At 45.8% G+C, this 16,813-nt stretch overlaps 1 protein-coding gene and 1 long non-coding RNA gene across 8 annotated transcripts in view; one reads left to right on the top strand and one right to left on the bottom strand.

The window, feature by feature from the left end:
- Positions 1-16,813, top strand: part of DLGAP2 (DLG associated protein 2) — a 635,944-nt gene that overhangs the window by 403,051 nt on the left and 216,080 nt on the right. The window lies entirely within an intron of this gene.
- Positions 1,439-15,218, bottom strand: LOC123332628. The gene is made up of 4 exons (XR_006549534.1): positions 14,565-15,218; positions 6,392-6,514; positions 5,739-5,888; positions 1,439-1,565 (listed from the first exon to the last, which is right to left on the bottom strand). It is a non-coding gene; the product is annotated as an uncharacterized LOC123332628 (long non-coding RNA).

The following is a 16,813-nucleotide window of genomic DNA, read 5'->3' as shown; positions in this document are numbered from 1 at the left end:
GGGCCCCTTTCTGCCTGCAGTGGGGCCCCAGCCCTGCAGACGCCGAGCTCAGTGGGAAGCCGCAGCGGACCGTGTCGGGAAGGAAGGGCTGGGCTGACGCTACTGGCCTAGGGGCCGCTGCAGCCCTTCTCTCACCTCCCGGCTTGGGGCCGTGTCTTACATAAGCTGGTTCTGTCCTCCGTCTGCTTCTGACTTCATCACTGATAGTGCCGGCTGTCCTGGGGGGCCCCCTCTGTCCCCACATTGCAGCGTCCTCTCTCCTGGACCAGAATCACAAGGGAAGTCGAGAGAGATGGGCTTTTAGGGCGTGTTTTTCTCCCCAGTAAATGGAGCAGCTAATGCACTCCTAAAGACAAGTGGTGATTTTCTCCCTGTGAGGAGAGAGGGCTCCTGGAGGATGCCTGCACCACTCAGCCCATCCAGGCAGCTTCCTCCCACTTCTCTGAGGTCACGGGTGGAATCAGAGTGGGGGGAGAGTCCCTAATGGCCTTCCCCACACAAAGGCCCTTCAGCACTCAGACCATCCGGGCGGCTTATTCCCTCTTCACTAAGGTCACGGGTGGAATCAGAGTGAGGGGAGACTCCCTAATGGCCTTCCCACACAGAGGCCCTGCACCGCTCAGACCATCCAAGAGGCTTATTCCCTCTTCAGTAAGGTCATGGGTGGAATCGGGGCTGGGGAGATAGTTCTTAATGGCCTTCCCCACACAGAGGTCCTTTCCATACCCGTGACATTGCAGCTGGAGGCAGGGGAAAGCTGCATGGTAGCCGGTCAGCGTGTCCTTAAAGGGACTGAAACACATCTGAGAACTTCCGGTTTGGTGTCTGGACCTGCCCACAGGGTCAGGCGCTGTTGAGCTGCAGCGTCACACATGTTGGCTAGCCGGAGCCCGAGCCCGCTGCAGCAGGTGGTGTAGATGCTGCCTGGGGCAGGTGGGGTGGCGAGGCCACCACGGTGGAAGCCAGGACCCTTGTGTGCAGAGCTCTCTGGGTGGGACTGAACGGGGAGAAACCTGAGGCTCCCCGGCTTTCCCTTATGAGGAAAGCAGTGAATGAGACGCTAAAAATAAGGATACTCTCACCGCCAAAACAATGAAACGCTTATAGTAAACGCAGAGTATCCAAGGACGAGGACTACAATGATAGCTGGTTAAAAACCAAGATTATTAACCCAGTTTTCCTTTTAAAAGAAGAAAACAGAGTAAGGAAAGGACCGAGTAGTGATTGTTTTTCTTAATGCAATGAGGTAAATTGAATTTATGTGATTATACTTGAAACTTTCTTTACTACTTCTCTCAGAGTTTCAGGAGAGAGAATGAATCCAGTGTTAGGAAAACTCAGGGGCAGTAGTTTCCCAGAAGCTGCGTGTTCGTGCCGCACGGACGTTCGGGGCGCTGGGCCCGCTCATCAGTGCTCTGTGTGTCACCGTTCTCACTAACTGGCATTCGGCGCTCAGCCTCTGACACCACGAGATTAAGCTGGAAAGGCACAGCTCTGAAGTCACATCTGGTGCCGTCGTCTGTCGTCCACACAGAGGCGGATCGTAAGGTAAAGATCAGATGTCCCTGCAGATGGAATAAGGCAAGTGAAAATCAGGAAACGGGGAAGCACGGCAGGTGCCCCCCAGGTGAGCCCGCGGTGGACGGGCAGCACCGCGGGTGCAGGGGGAGGTCCGAGGGCGCTGGGTAAAGCTTCCAGCTCACTTCCCATGCTGCCGTCATGCTCTGCGACTGAATGACCCCAAGGGCAGCCTCCTTTACAAGACGAAAGTGGAGTCTACCTCAAGCATTTGCAGAAATCGGAAATAGCCCACATGAAGTGTGAGGTCCCAGGGAATCTCAGCACATGGTGGCAGATGCTTCTGTGGTTTCATGGGGCCCAGAACCTCTGGATCTTTAGTGCTGCCCTGTTTCTTTTACACAAACCACATGTTTGTTTTGCATTTTCCTTAAAATAGTAAGTCCTCATGACCTATTGTTCAGTCACACAACTTCCTTCAAAACTGTGATGTGGTCAGAAGAATTGGTTAAATACTGGCTTAGTTCTAGACTAGTTCTGTTGGTACTTCCCTCGTTTTCCCCTTTGGACAACAGCACCCACACAGGATCCCCATGAACAAGACCCAGATAAAGAAGCTGGAGTGTCCAGGACAGACCGTGACCACAGCTCCTGGTGGCATGTGCTGCACATGGCTTTCTGTATGGATGTCCCAAAGAGCATTTTCATTCTTTTAAATAAGGTGCATTCTTTTTCTTCACTGTTCTTCACAGTAGTTCAGTTGCTCAGTCATGTCCAAGTCTTTGTGACCCCATAGACTGCAGCACCCAAGGCCTCCCTATCCATCACCAACTCCCGGAGTTTACTCAAACTCATGTCCATTGAGTCGGTGATGCCTTCCAACCATCTCAAACTCTGTCATCCCTTTCTCCTGCTGCCTTCAGTCTTTCCCAGCATAAGGTCTTTTCAAATGAGTCAGTTCTTTGCATGAGGTGGCCAAAGTATTGGAGTTTCAGCTTCAGTCCTTCCAATGAATATTCAGGACTGACTTCCTTTAGGATGGACTGGATGGATCTCCTTGCTGTCGAAGGGACTCTCGAAAGCCTTCTCCAACACCACAGTTCAAAAACATTAATTCTTCACTTCTCAACTTCTTTATGGTCCAACTCTCACATCCATACACATACATGGACCACTGGAAAAGTCATAGCTTTAACCAGGCGGACCTTTGTTGGCAAAGAAATGTCTCTGCTTTTTAATATGCTGTCTAGGTTGGTCATAACTTTTCCTCCAAGGAGTAAGCATCTTTTAATTTCATGGCTGCAGTCACCATCTGCAGTGATTTTGGAGCCCAAAAATATAGTCAGCCACTGTTTCCCCACTGTTACCCCATCTATTTGCCATGATGTGATGGGACAGGATGCCATGATATTAGTTTTCTGAATGTTGAGTTTTAAGCCAGCTTTTCACTCTCCTCTTTCACTTTCATCAAGAGGCTCTTTAGTTCTTCTTTGCTTTCTTCCATAAGGGTGACGCCATCTGCATATCTGAGGTTATTGATATTTCTCCCAGCAATTTTGATTCCAACCTGTGCTTAATCCAGCCCAGCATTTCTCATGATGTACTCTGCATTTAAGTTAAATAAGCAGGGTGACAATATACAGCCTTGACGTACTCCTTTCCCTATTTGGAACAAATCTGTTGTTCCATGTCCAGTTCTAACTGTTGCTTCCTGATCTGCATATAGATTTCTCAAGAGGCAGGTCAGGTGGTCTGTTATTCCCATCTCTTAAAGAATTTTCCACAGTTTATTGTAATCCACACAGTCAAAGGCTTTGGCATAGTCAATAAAGCAGAAATAGACATTTTTCTGGACCTCTCTTGATTTTTTGATGATCCACTGGATGTTGGCAGTTTGATCTCAGCCTTTTATGAATACAGCTTGAACATCTGGAGGTTCAGGGTTCACATACTGCTGAAGCCTGGCTTGGAGAATTTTGAGCATTACTTTGCTAGAGTGTGAAATGAGTGCATTTGTGCAGTAGTTTGAGCATTCTTTGGCATTGCTTTTCCTTGGGATCAGAATGAAAACTGACCATTTGCAGTCCTGTGGCCAGTGCTGAGTTTTCCAAATTTGCTGGCATATTGAGTGCAACACTTTCACAGCATCATCTTTCAGGATTTGAAATAGCTCAACTGGTATTCCATCACTTCCACTAGCTTTGTTCGTAGTGATGCTTCCTAAGGCCCACTTGACTTGCATTCCAGGATGTCTGGCTCTAGGTGAGCCAGACACCATCATGGTTATATAACACCATCGTGGTTATATGGGGCATGAAGATCTTTTTGTATAGTTCTTTTGTGTATTCTTGCCACTTCTTCTTAATATCTTCTGCTTCTGTTAGGTCCATACAATTTCTGTCCTTTATTGTGCCCATCTTTGCATGAAATGTTCCCTTGGTATCTCTGATTTTCTTGAAGAGATCTCTAGTCTTCCCATTCTATTGTTTTCCTCTATTTCTTTGCACTAATCACTGAGGAAGGCTTTCTTATCTCTCCTTTCTATTCTTTGGAACTCTGCATTCAAACAGGTATGTCTTTCCTTTTCTCCTTTGCTTTTGCTTCTCTTTTTCTCACAACTATTTGTAAGCCCTCCTCAGACAGCCATTTTGCTTATTTGCATTTCTTTTTCTTGGGGATGGTCTTGATCCCTGTCTCCTATATAGTGTCATGAACCTCCTTCCATAGTTCTTCAGGCACTCTGTCTATCAGGTCTAATCCCTTGAATCTATTTCTCACTTCTACTGTATAATTGTAAAGGATTTGATTTAGGTCATCCCTAAATGGTCTAGTGGGTTTCCCTACTTTCTTCAATTTAAGTCTGAATTTGGCAATAAGGAGTTCATGACCTGAGCCACAGTCATCTCCTGGTCTTGTTTTTGCTGACTGTATAGAGTTTCTCCATCTTTGGTTGAAAAGAATATAATCAATCTGATTTTGGTATTGACCATCTGGTGATGTCCATGTGTAGAATCTTCTCCTGTGTTGTTGGAAGAGGGTGTTTGCTGTGACCAGTGCATTTTCTTGGCAAAACTCTATTAGCCTTTGCCCTGCTTCATTCTGTACTCCAAGGCCAAATTCCAGGTGTTTCTTGACTTCTTACTTTTGCATTCCAGTCCCCTATAATGATAAGAACATCTTTTTTGGGTGTTAGTTCTAGAAGGTCTTTTAGGCCTTCATAGAACTGTTCAACTTCAGCTTATTCAGCATTACTGGTTGGGGCATAGACTTGGATTACTGTGATGTTGAATGGTTTGCCTTCTAAACGAACAGAGATCATTCTGGCATTTTTGAGAATGCATCCAAGTACAGCATTTCGGACTCTTTTGTTGATTATGATGGCTACTCCATTTCTTCTAAGGGATTCTTGCCCACAGTAGTAGATATAATGGTCATCTGAGTTAAATTCACCCATTTCAGTCCATTTTATTAGTTCGCTGATTCTTAAAATGTCAATGTTCATCTTGCCATCTCCTATTTGACCACTTCCAATTTGCCTTGATTCATGGACCTAACATTCCAGGTTCCTATGCAATATTGCTCTTTACAGCATTGGACTTTACTTCTACACCAGTCACATCCACAACTGGGTGTTGTTTCTGCTTTGGCTCTGTCTCTTCATTCTTTCTGGAGTTAATTTCTCCACTGATCTCCAGTAGTATATTGTTCTTCACAGACTCTACCAAAGCAACACACAATTAATTGGTGTTCAAAACTATTTTAGTAATGTATTTTTCTAATTCTAAAGTTTCTGGATTATAATCAGCAAGTTAGCAAATTACCCATGAATTTACTCTTCTTTCCTGGCACAAAGATTGTTTTATGTGTTTTTTTTTTTTGTTTATACGGCCAGTAGCTATTTCACTAGGAATGGGATTTAGATTGAATGTTGGTTTGGACCTTGCAAAATGAATCATTTCCCCCAAGATTTACTCCTTACCTCCCAAGGATAATTGTAATGTAAAAGCGCTCATTTAATTGGCTTGAAGCCCATAATGGGAGCTGCGCCTGTACTCCCTGCCAAGGCGGTGCCGCAGTCCTGCGACTGCAGACGGCATGGGGGTGGGGGGGGGGGGTGGCGCATGGTCAGCAGAGCACAGTCTCCTTGGAGCACAACCTGCTGTGTCCTGAGGGTGAGTCCCCAGCTGTCTGCAAGGACACGGAAGCCCTGCTTTCCTTACCTGAGGAGCAGACAGCCTCCCTGGGACGTAACCTCTGTGTCCTGAGGGTGGGTCCCCTGTTGTCCTTTCCCTAGGGAGCGGCTCTGAGCAAGGACGCTCTCCCCTCCTTGTTGTGTGGTGACGTTTGCTTCCATTCACCACGATTCTGAACTGGAGGGAGGGTAGTACAAAATCGACCGCAGTGAGTTGTTTCTGCCTTTATGTATCCTTTTTACAGTTTCTACCTAAAGAAGCTTTTTAAAAAGAAAAGTCAGATGAAACAGAGAGGAGAAAGGACGTGTGGGAAAGCAGTCAGTCTAGATCGCCTTGACTGCATGTGCCAAGTCCTGCGGGCTTTGATGCCCTGCCTCCTCTGCATGGCCGTGCCTCCACCCTCCTGAGTGTTCACCACCATGTGCATACCCCTCTCTGAGTTAGAGCCGTGGGTGCCCGAGTCCTGCATCACTTGCTGGGTGAGGCACCGTGGCTCGTCTTGCATATTTACTTGCTTTACTAGGTGGCTGGGTAGTGCATGTCTCACTGTATAAGTACACGTTAGTGACTTCCGAACATAGAAGAAGGTGCTCAAGCCTCTTTTAATGGCAAAGGAAGTGTTTTTCATGAAGTGTTTTATTTTTTCTCATCAAAATGACAAAGATGAAAACATAGCTTACTGCCCAACGCTGGTGAAGGCCTCAGACGCTCGGTCTCATGACCAACACTTCTATGAAGGGAAATTCAAGGTGAACGGAAGTGGCGTTGGCTCAGTGGAGGAGAAGGCAGCTCCAAGTCCAGTCCTTCACAGAGACATCGAGGGAGAAACAGAGACGGTCAGAAACCACTCTTTTTTAAGAGTCCCAGGGTGCTGGGAAACTGTCAGAGGTCACAGGAACCACAGAGAGGCTCAGTCAATAAAAAAGCGACTTAAAAATGATAAGAAGGGCTGGTAGAGTTTTCATTTTCCTTGCCTCCAGCCACTTGTCAGATTTTAGGTGTGTATTTTACCAGTATATAAAAGGTGCCACCTGTGTGCACGAGGGAGTTTAGGCAGCCACACACGTATCCAGGTCAGTGTGCACATTCAGAGAAGCCTGAGAAGGTGCTGGGCTTGCTTCAGGCTGGAGTCTGTGTTCCCACAAGCCTGCTCACACTTGGGAGGGCAGCTCAGCACAGGGAAAGTCTGGAAGGACTGGGAGAACGGTTCTGCTTATTCTTTGTTTTTTCTATTTTTAGCTCCTGGCATTCAAAGAAATTTCTTTCAAAACACTAGCTGGTCTAAGATAAGGAACAGTGACTTTAGTGACCACATACCAGAGCAAATACAGTTTTGTTCAAAAAAGTTTGAGAAGTTACTAGACTACAGTAGCCTTCAACAATGCAAAAAGTCAATCCTGGGAAGAGTTTTCATAATTACCACAGTATAATATCACATTTTTGTTCAAATGTCCAGTTTACAATAAAAATATTAGGTATATAGGAAAGTTTTAAATTTTTAATTTTTAAAAAAAGTAAAAGAAACAGGAAAGTATGGCCCATTCAGAGCAACAAAGTTGAAAGAAACCATTCCTGAGGAAGTTCCAGACACAGTGCTTACTAAGTGAATATTTTAAAGATAATTGTCTTTAATATGCTCAAGGAGCTAAACCATCTATGGGCAAAGTGAGAATATAAATAGATAGAAAATTACAGCAATCCAACAGAAATTCTGGAGAAGAAAAGTATGGTGACTGAAGTGAAAATTGAACACACAGAGGAAGGAATTCACGAACTTTTAATACAAGACAACTGAAATTAGAGGCTGAAAAACAGAGAGAAAAAAGAGTGAAGAACGTTGAGGGAGCCTAAAGGGCCACTGATGTCAGAGAGAGCCCAGGATACTCAGAAGAGAATGGGCTGATTCCTAAAGGCCTGGAGAAAACTGCCACGTAAATCTGTATTCACTGAACCTTTCCTTCAAAATGAAGGCAAAATTAAGATATTCCCACAAAACACACAGTTGAAAGAGTTTGGTACCTCTAGACCCACTCTGAAAGAAATGCTGAGGGGAGTTCAGATTGAAATAAAAGAATGGAAGACAGCAACTCAAAGCTCTGTGAAGAAAAGGGTCTTCGGTAAATGTAACTACATGAGCAGGTATGAAAGCTGACATTGCTGTATTTATGGTTTATAATTCCACTTTCTATTTCCTACAGTAATTATAGCAATTGAGACAACTGCATAAAAGATAATTATAAATCTATGTTATTGGGCACAGGTATCAAGGTATGATTTGTGGAAATCAATAAGAGGAATGGAGCTGTCAGAAGCAGAGTTTTTGTTTGCTATCGAAGTTAGTATTGCATCAGTTGAACTAGATTGTTATAATTTTGGACCTCCCTGGTGGCTCAGACAGTAAAGAATCTGCCTGCAATGCAGCAGGAGAACCTGAATTTGATCCCTGCGTTAGGAAGATCCCCTGGAGAAGGGCATGGCAACCCACTCCAGGAGTCTTGCCTGGAGAATTCCTTTAGGAAGATAAATGTAATTCTAACATCCTAAATTGATCTACAAAAATAATCTAAAAATATATACACATCACTTGATGGCAATTAGACAAGGAAACAATGGAAACAGTGACAGACTTTATTTTCTTGGACTCCAAAATTACTATAGATGGTGACTCCAGTCATGAAATTAAAAGACACTTGCCCTTGGAAGAAAAGTTATGACAAATCTAGACAGTGTATTAAGAAGCAGAGACATCACTTTTCTGATAAATGTCCGTATAGTCAAAGCTGTGGTTTTTCCAGTATCCATGTACGGATATGAGAGTTGGACCATAAAGAAGGCCGAGTGCCAAAGAATTGATCCCTCCGAACTGTGGTGCTGGAGAAGACTCTTTAAGAGTCCCTTGGACAGCAAGGAGATCAAACCAATCAATCCTAAAGGAAATCAACCCTGACCATTCATTGGAAGGACTGATGCTGATGCTGAAGCTCCAATACTTTGGCCACCTGATGCGAAGAGCCAACTCATTAGAAAAGAACCCTGATTCTGGGACAGATTGAAGGCAGGAGGAGAAGGGGATAAAAGAGGATGAGATGGTTGGATGTCATCACCGACTCAATGGACATGCAGGAGATAGTGAAGGACGGAGAAGCCTGGCGTGCTGCAGTCCATGGGGACACAACTGAGCAACTGAACAACAACATACACAAAAGGAAATGAAAGGAAAATCAAAATGGTTCACTACAAATAAACACAAAAGGAAGTAATGGAACAAATGAGGGACAAAAGATACTTATATGCTGATAAAAGTGTCGATTCACCAAGAAAATATAACTGTTAAAAATATGCACCAAATAGTGTCCTAACATATATAAAGCAAATATTGGTAGAAGAAAGAAATAGGCAACTTAACAATTATACTTGGAGATTTGAAGCACTTTCAGTAATGGATAGAATGTCTAGATAGAAGGTCAGGAAAAACAGAGTACTTGAACAACACTGTAAACCATCTAGGTACAATACACACACGTGTGTTAATAGAACGCTCTGCTCGAAAAGAGAAAATTCACCCCTAAATACACCTCTACTCCTTCTAAAGTGAGTATGGAATGTTCTCTATGATCGGCAATATTTTAGGCTACAAAACACATCTCCATATATTTGAAAAAATTAAAATCCTATGAAGTGTATTTTTGAGGATAATGGAATAAAGCTATAAATCCACAACAGGAGGAAAACTAGAAAATTTATAAGTATGTGGAAAAACACACATTCAAACAACCAATGATCAAAGAAGCAATCACACAGAAAATTTGAAAATACATAGAGATAATGAAATGAAAACACCACATACCAAAACACACAGGATGTTATGGAGGCTGTGCTTAGCAGGGAATTAATAGTTGTAAATGCCTACATTAAAAAAGAAGAAAGTTTTCAAATCAGTAGCCTAATATCACACCTTGAGAAACTAGGGAAGCCAAAGCTATCAGAAGGAAGGACATAATAGTAGAGAAAATTAAAAAAAAACAAGAAAGTGTATGAAGAGGTTTGTGTTTTAGCACAATAAAGATATTCACAAAAAATTTAAAATACACAAAGCTTGTAACAACTAATTAAACTGAAACTGATTACATGGAAATGTACATCAATAGAAGTAGAGTTGTTTATTGCAAGAGGGTTCATAGGAATGAAAGACTGAAAGCGAACATAGTTGTCCATCTCTAGGAAAAGGTCACTTCTGGTGCATCTATTTAACAGAATAGGGAGAGTCCAACCAAGTGAGTGAAGTCAAGCCCAGTCTATAGTATGTTCTGATCTCAAAGACACTGTGCATCATTAAAAACAAGGCACATTCAGAACCACATGTGTCTTGTGCTTTGTTAGTACAAGTAGGGCCTCAGTTAGAACTGAAGGAAAATGCTCACCAGTGTCCATAGCAGATCCACAGTGGAGAGCAGTTCACCTTTACCACGTGCGTGCACACGTATATGATACAGGTTTACGTACACACATGCACACACACGCTGAGTCCACGGGTTACTGCCCGAGAACTCGGGGCAGCAGATACAGTACTGTCATGAAGGGTGCTGGGAGCCCTGTCCTGCATACAGTGATTCAACCTGAAATGGTCAATCATGTAAACGATTTTCTAATCAGAGGATATGAAAAGATTGAAAGTAACAAATACATATGAAAAGAAAAAGCCTGCGTCCTGTGGCAGGGGGTGCAGAGGGAGGCCCGGCTCCAGCTGAGCTGAACTGAGCCCAAAATGCCTCCTTCCCCAGATTCACCGGTTACTCCAAAGACCAAGATCTGTAAACCCTGTCATTCAGAAACCACCAAACAGGTGTTTCCCGCATAAGACAATGAAACATAACTGCTTGTTTATAGATTTTAGAAATTATGATAATATCCCATGAAAACGTGTTGTAAGAAACATATTTATTTGCTCTAGAGTTTACAGCCCCACCAGCTTTTCAATTTTCCACTGTGATTACTATTAGGTCAGCTACACATGGGACATATTTCTGGTAAACGAGCCTTAGGAAACAGGTTTTCTCCCCACTCTGATTTTCTCCCCACCCTGATTTTCTCCCCACATTCTCTCCCCCAGCTTTTCTCGATCGCTTCTTTCTAAAGCTGCTGAAATGAGTAGTCATGGGGCTTCTGGCCTTAAAAGCGCAGTATGTTTTAGAGCAGTCAGAAGCTTAGGCTCACGTAATACTTGCTTTTAAATCCGTTAAAATCACTACACTGTAGATCTGTCTGTTGTTGGATCAAGTCTTTGGGAATTCTCCGTCAGAAACTACAGCTGAGTTCCTCTCACGTCATCAGCTGCTTGTCTGAGCTCAGTCTTCTGTGCCCACCTCCCAGGATTATCCTGCCAGGAGGGAGAGAACAGCCCGAGGGCAACTCTTTGCCCAGCCTGGGGTGTGCAGCAGACGCTCCACTCTGAGTGCCCTCCCTGAGCCCATGGGACACCCCCAGTCCTGGGCCCGGAGTTGGGAACTCTCCTTGGCCTCCCCATCACGGCGTCCCGTCTCCTGCAGGCCTTCTTTTCCCTGTTCTGCATAGTGGACTCGGGGGGTGGAGCTTGTCACCAGCTCCTCGCAGTGTCCCCGAGGTCCCAGGTGAACTCCCAGCCTGGGCAGACAAGGGCCGTGCGTCTCCTTTCCTGTCTGCCGCCCTCTGCAGAGGGCGCAGAGGATGGCAATGCAGGACATCCACTGGGAGGTGGTTACAAGGAGCAGTTACCGTTTTTGAAATTAGTAACGTGATTTCCAGAATATCACTTCATTGTGATATTTTTCTAATGCTTTCGCTGGAGGGTTGTTTACAGATAATGAAAAGACACTTAATGGTAGCGTTTTGGGAAGATGACACTTCCTGGAGAAAGTCAGGAAATAGCTGGGGGTGATCATCCTCACTAGAGAAAGTTGACGCGCTCTAAAAGTAGAGCCTTTCCAGGACCCGAGGCCTTGTACAGCACCTAGCACTGGGTTTCCTCCTCCTTCCTTTCTTTCCGTCTTCTACGAATTCTTGAGCAGCCCTGTCTCAGTCTTGAATTTCTCAAAACCAAAGCAGCAGCAGCACCAGAGGAAGCTTATCCGGGAGCACGTGGTTGTCACTTCAGTCCCGCTTTCTTGACTCTTCACCCTTCACCTCCCAGCACCGCCATCCCATCCGCCACGGGCACCTGCTGTGCTACAACTCCAGCTCCCGGCTCCCGGGAGCCAGCTCGTGCCTCAGCAGAAGGGCAGCCTTCAGCGCCTTTGATTCTGTAAGAGTCTGTCTCTCACATGGATGTTCAGCTTCCCTGTGTGACAGACACATCCCCTGATGCGGGTCATAGGTCACCTCCGTTGATGCAAAAAGCAACACCCCCTTTCATCAGAACGGGGCCTGAGGCTATAAATTAGATCCTGTCAAGCGATATATTAATTTATTACATTTTAGATGAAAATCAAGTGACTCATATCAAAATTTAATATAATTTTGCTCTGTTTTAATTTTCCATGCAAACATGCAGAGTGGGCACCCACTCAGCAGCTGGAAAGCTACTAACATGAGCGTTTGTGTTGTGCGCCTGGAACTGCACCAGACTGCATCTGTCTTCTGATGGTTCTTATCTCAGCTAGGTCTTCACTGACTCCAAGCCACAGGTGGGAGGTCCGGGCGGGACTGAAAACCCACTGTGCTCTAATGGAAGTCAGGGTCCCTCGGCATGCAGGTGCCAGCACGCCCCTTGGCATGCAGTGCCAGGGCTGGAGTGTGGTCTGAGAGCGGGGTGCGACGTCCTGCCTCCACCCCATGCTGTCCTGACGGGTGGGCAGGTCCGTCCATCCCTCCCTCCTGTCAATAGCACAGCAGCCGTGAGAGAGTAAATTCCTCTTGCTGAAGCCACCCAGTCCTATGGTTGTTTGATTTGGCAAACTCTAGCACACTAATACAAGGACTTCTAACAGAAGTTGTTTGTAAAAGTCATATTTTTACCATTGCTTTAAGCTTTGTAAGTCTGAATCAGTTTTATTTTTCCTTGATAGATTTTTCTGGTCTGTGAACAAGGACGAGATTGTCCTAATCATTTGATTCAATTTAACTAGAGGCAGGGCACTCAGCTTGACCTTTGCCTGAGTTGATGAACAGGCTAGTGAATGAACCACAGGGACAGTGACCCCCCCAGCCAGGATACGTGTGACCAGGAGGAGAGCTGTCTGAAGGCATAGTGGTCAGAGAGGTGCTCAGGTTGCCAGCAAGGATTTTATTTTTCTCAGAATCTGTAACTCATGATGAATTGATGTACAGATACAAAAAAAAAAAAAAAAAAAACAGTTTAGAGTCTCTAGCTTTAATTATCTACATAGGGATGTCACTTTTTCTATGGGGTTGCTAAATGTGTTCACCTTGATTAAACAACACAAACCATGTAATCCCAACACTCCATTCTTGCCGCATCAGATGCTGACTTGTTACCACAGGCGTGAAATCATTAGTGAGCTGCTACACAGTGAAGGACAGACAGTGGTGACAGGTGACGCGGGGAGTCCCTGCTGTGTGAGCGTCCCTGCTGGCTCCCGCACGGCAGACCAGACGTGTCTGTGGAGGAGCTGTCCTCAGGCTAGTGTCCGTCCCTGGTTTTGGCGATGCCGAGAAATTAGCACATACTGCATGCTTAACTGGGGCTTCCCTGGTGGCTCAGTTAGTGAGGAATCCACCTGCAATGCAGGAGACCTGGGTTCGGTCCCTGGGTAAGGAAGATCCCCTGGAGAAGGAAATGGCAACCCACTCCAGTATTCTTGCCTGGAAAATCCATGGACAGAGGAGCCTGGTGGCTACAGTCCAAGGGGTTGCAAGAGTTGGACATGACTTAGCAACTAAAACCACCACAACCACATGTTTAATTATGGTGTTTTTTCCTTGTGAAATAGTTTGTTACTAGATTGACAAGTGTGAACCTTATTCATCTTGTGTGTGAGTGTACAAGTATGTGAATCCAAATGGCTTTCTTAGCCACTGTTCTGATTTCTTTGTTAGCAATCAGTTCCCATCTCCCTAAGACCCTCCATCGGCTGCTGGAGCATACATTCTGAAACACAAAATTAATTATGTCCTTTTACTACAGATTAGGGTTCAGTGGGTCCCATAGATTTTAGGATGAAGTCAGAACTCATCATCCCGGCTTTAGTGTGAATGTTTCTCACCTGGAGGGTGGGAATCGACTGGTATCTATCTCCTTGGTGGTTGTTAGGAGGCTAGCTGGTGTGTTGATGAAGGCTCAGCTGCAACAGTGGCTCCTATTTTCTCGTTTATGTGGAGAGGGGAAGCAGGGGTGATGGGGCATTCGGGCTGTCGCTGGGCCTGGAGGGCAGGCTTGGGCCCGCGCCATGGGCGCCCTCGTCTCTGCCACGGCCGGAAGCCCTGTGGCCCCTGCCCCTGAGCCCACGGCCTCCAGCAGACCACTCAGCTATGAGGTCATTGCCCTGGAACCGTTTTCACCGTCTCTGCCACAATTTTGCTGGGAAAATAGATTCCCTGAACCTGGACACTGGTCTCCTCTCACTCTCACTCACACCAAAGATTCATGCAGGGTCAGCTGATTGGTAAACAGAAATCATGTCATGTTTGGAATCCTTGTTATAGGAAGAGGAAGTGCATTTAGTTATCTATCATATCTATCTATCATTTATCAATCACCTCTTGTTTATCTGCCATCCATCATTTACCTATGTTTCCCACTTCTGCACTCTGGTCAGGAGTGGGATGGGTGCGTATTAAGCTGAGAACTGACAAAGTGTTTATTCCTTGTAGGAATATAGCAATAGGAAAGGTCAGACTTGCTGACTTCATGGAGCTTACCTTCTCCTGGGGAGGGCAGGTGCTTCAGAAGTGGTCGTGTCAGCAAATAGCATCATGGTGCTGAGGTCAGAAAGGGCAGGGCTTGGAGGAGGCGGCTGCCTGAGGTCAGGCTCAGCTCTCTGAGGAACTGACCTCCCAGTGGACACGGACAGAGGGGAGGGAGGAGATGGGGAGCTTTGGGGGAAGGACATTCCAGGCAGTGAAATGCTGGGTGGGAGGACTGAAATGAGGAAACCTGGATGGTAAGAAACAGGCCGGTGTTGCTGGTGGGACGTGATCAAGATGGGAACCGCGGCAGGTGAGGTCAACAGGAGGGAGGGGACGCGAGGATCTTCAGAACATGTTGTGGACATCACTTCTGCTCTGGACAAGCTTGGATGCTTTTGGCGGTGCTGATGCTGGTTGGCGTGACCACTGGTCTCCAAGAGTGGGGAGGGTGACATCTGGAAGGTTTGCGTCAAGGCCGGGGATGCTGCGGCCTGGACTGAGGGGCTTCGCTCACAGGAGTTTGGATTCTGGGCGCACTTAGAAGGCAAAGACGACAGTATCTTTTGTTGGATTTATTGTGAGGTGAGAGAGAAAAATGAGATCAAACATGCCCGGTTCATTTTTAAGCTGAGCTTCTGAGTGGTTTAGTAATCACGGTGTCATTTACCAAGAAGGGGACCCTAGGGGAAGGAAAGATCTGTGGTAGAAAATCACGGTTCTCTGAGCCAGGCTGAGCGTAGTGGAGACCAGGCAGAGGTGTTGAGTGGGCAGCTGCTCACAGAGGCCCAGGTTCAGGAGAGCGGCCGGGACCGATGACCACTAGGGGCAGCAGCACACAGGTGGGATTGAAGCCCCAGAGCAGCATCAGAGCAGCAGGGAGGAGGCCTGGGGCACGGCGGGAGGCCCCACAGAGCCGCGTTCCGGCCCTGCCAGGTGGCCGGGAACCACCCTGGGTCACCTCCAGGTTCATGCTCATCCCGAGCCTTGTCTGTCTCCTGCGCGAGCTCCACCCCGCGTCCCCGAGTCCCCGCAGGAACACTGTCCTGCCTCCCCTCACTCTGCTGCAAAAAGCTGCCCTCAGCACCTAGTCCCCCAACCTCAGGCCCTTACGCGGCCCCCACGTTGCTGTGGTCCTTCCCCAGGCAGACCAGGAGCTGCCTAGTTAGTGGGGTCCACCCACAGCCCAAGGCTGTTGCCTGATTCCATATTCACTTCTTGTGTTAGAAATTGCGAGCTCTTTTCATAATGTTTAAAAATACATACAAACCCAGAGGCAGAGGAACCAGAGATCAAATTGCCAACATCCATTGGATCACTGAAAAAGCAAGATAATTCCAGAAAAACTTTTACTTCTGCTTCATTGACTACACTAAAGCCTTTGACTGTGTGGATCACAGCAAACTGTGGAAAATTCTTCAAGAGATGGGAATACCAGACCACCTGACCTGCCTCCTGAAAAACCTGTATGCAGGTCAAGAAGCAACAGTTAGAACCGAACATGGAACAACGGACTGGTTCAAAATTGGGAAAGGACTACATCAAGGCTATATATTGTCACCTTGCTTATTTAACTTATATGCAGAGTACATCATGAGAAATGCTGGGCTGGATGAATCACAAGCTGGAATCAGGATTGCCGGGAGAAATATCAATAACCTCAGATATGTAGATGACACCACTCTTATGGCAGAAAGTGAAGAGGAACTAAAGAGCCTCTTGATGAAAGTGAAAGAGGAGAGTGAAAAACCTGGCTTAAAACTCAACATGCAAAAAACAAAGATCATGACATCCGGTCCCATCACTTCATGGCAAATAGATGGGGAAACAGTGGAAACAGTGACAGACTTTATTTTCTTAAAGTCTTTTCTTAAAGTCACTGCAGATGGTGACTGCAGCCATGAAATTTTTAAAAGAGTCTTCCTCCTTGGAAGAAAACCTATGACCAACCTAGACAGCATATTAAAAACCAAAGATACTACTTTGCAGATGAAGATCCATGTAGTAAAAGCTATGGTTTTTCCAGTGGTCATGTATGGATGTGAGAGTTGGACCATAAAGAAAGCTGAGCACTGAAGAATTGATGCTTTTGAACTGTGGTATTGGAGAAGACTCTTGAGAGTCCCTTGGACTGCAAGGAGATCCAACCAGTCCATCCTAAAGGAAATCAGTCCTGAATATTCATTGGAAGGACTGATGCTAAAGCTGAAGCTCCAATTCTTTGGCCACCTGATGCAAAGAGCTGACTCATTGGAAAAGACCCT

Source organism: Bubalus bubalis, chromosome 1 (genome assembly GCF_019923935.1).
Source record: "Bubalus bubalis isolate 160015118507 breed Murrah chromosome 1, NDDB_SH_1, whole genome shotgun sequence".
NCBI classification, from domain to species: Eukaryota; Metazoa; Chordata; class Mammalia; order Artiodactyla; family Bovidae; genus Bubalus; species Bubalus bubalis.
Note: the sequence above shows the minus strand (reverse complement) of the source record. Positions and strands in the feature narration are given on the sequence as shown.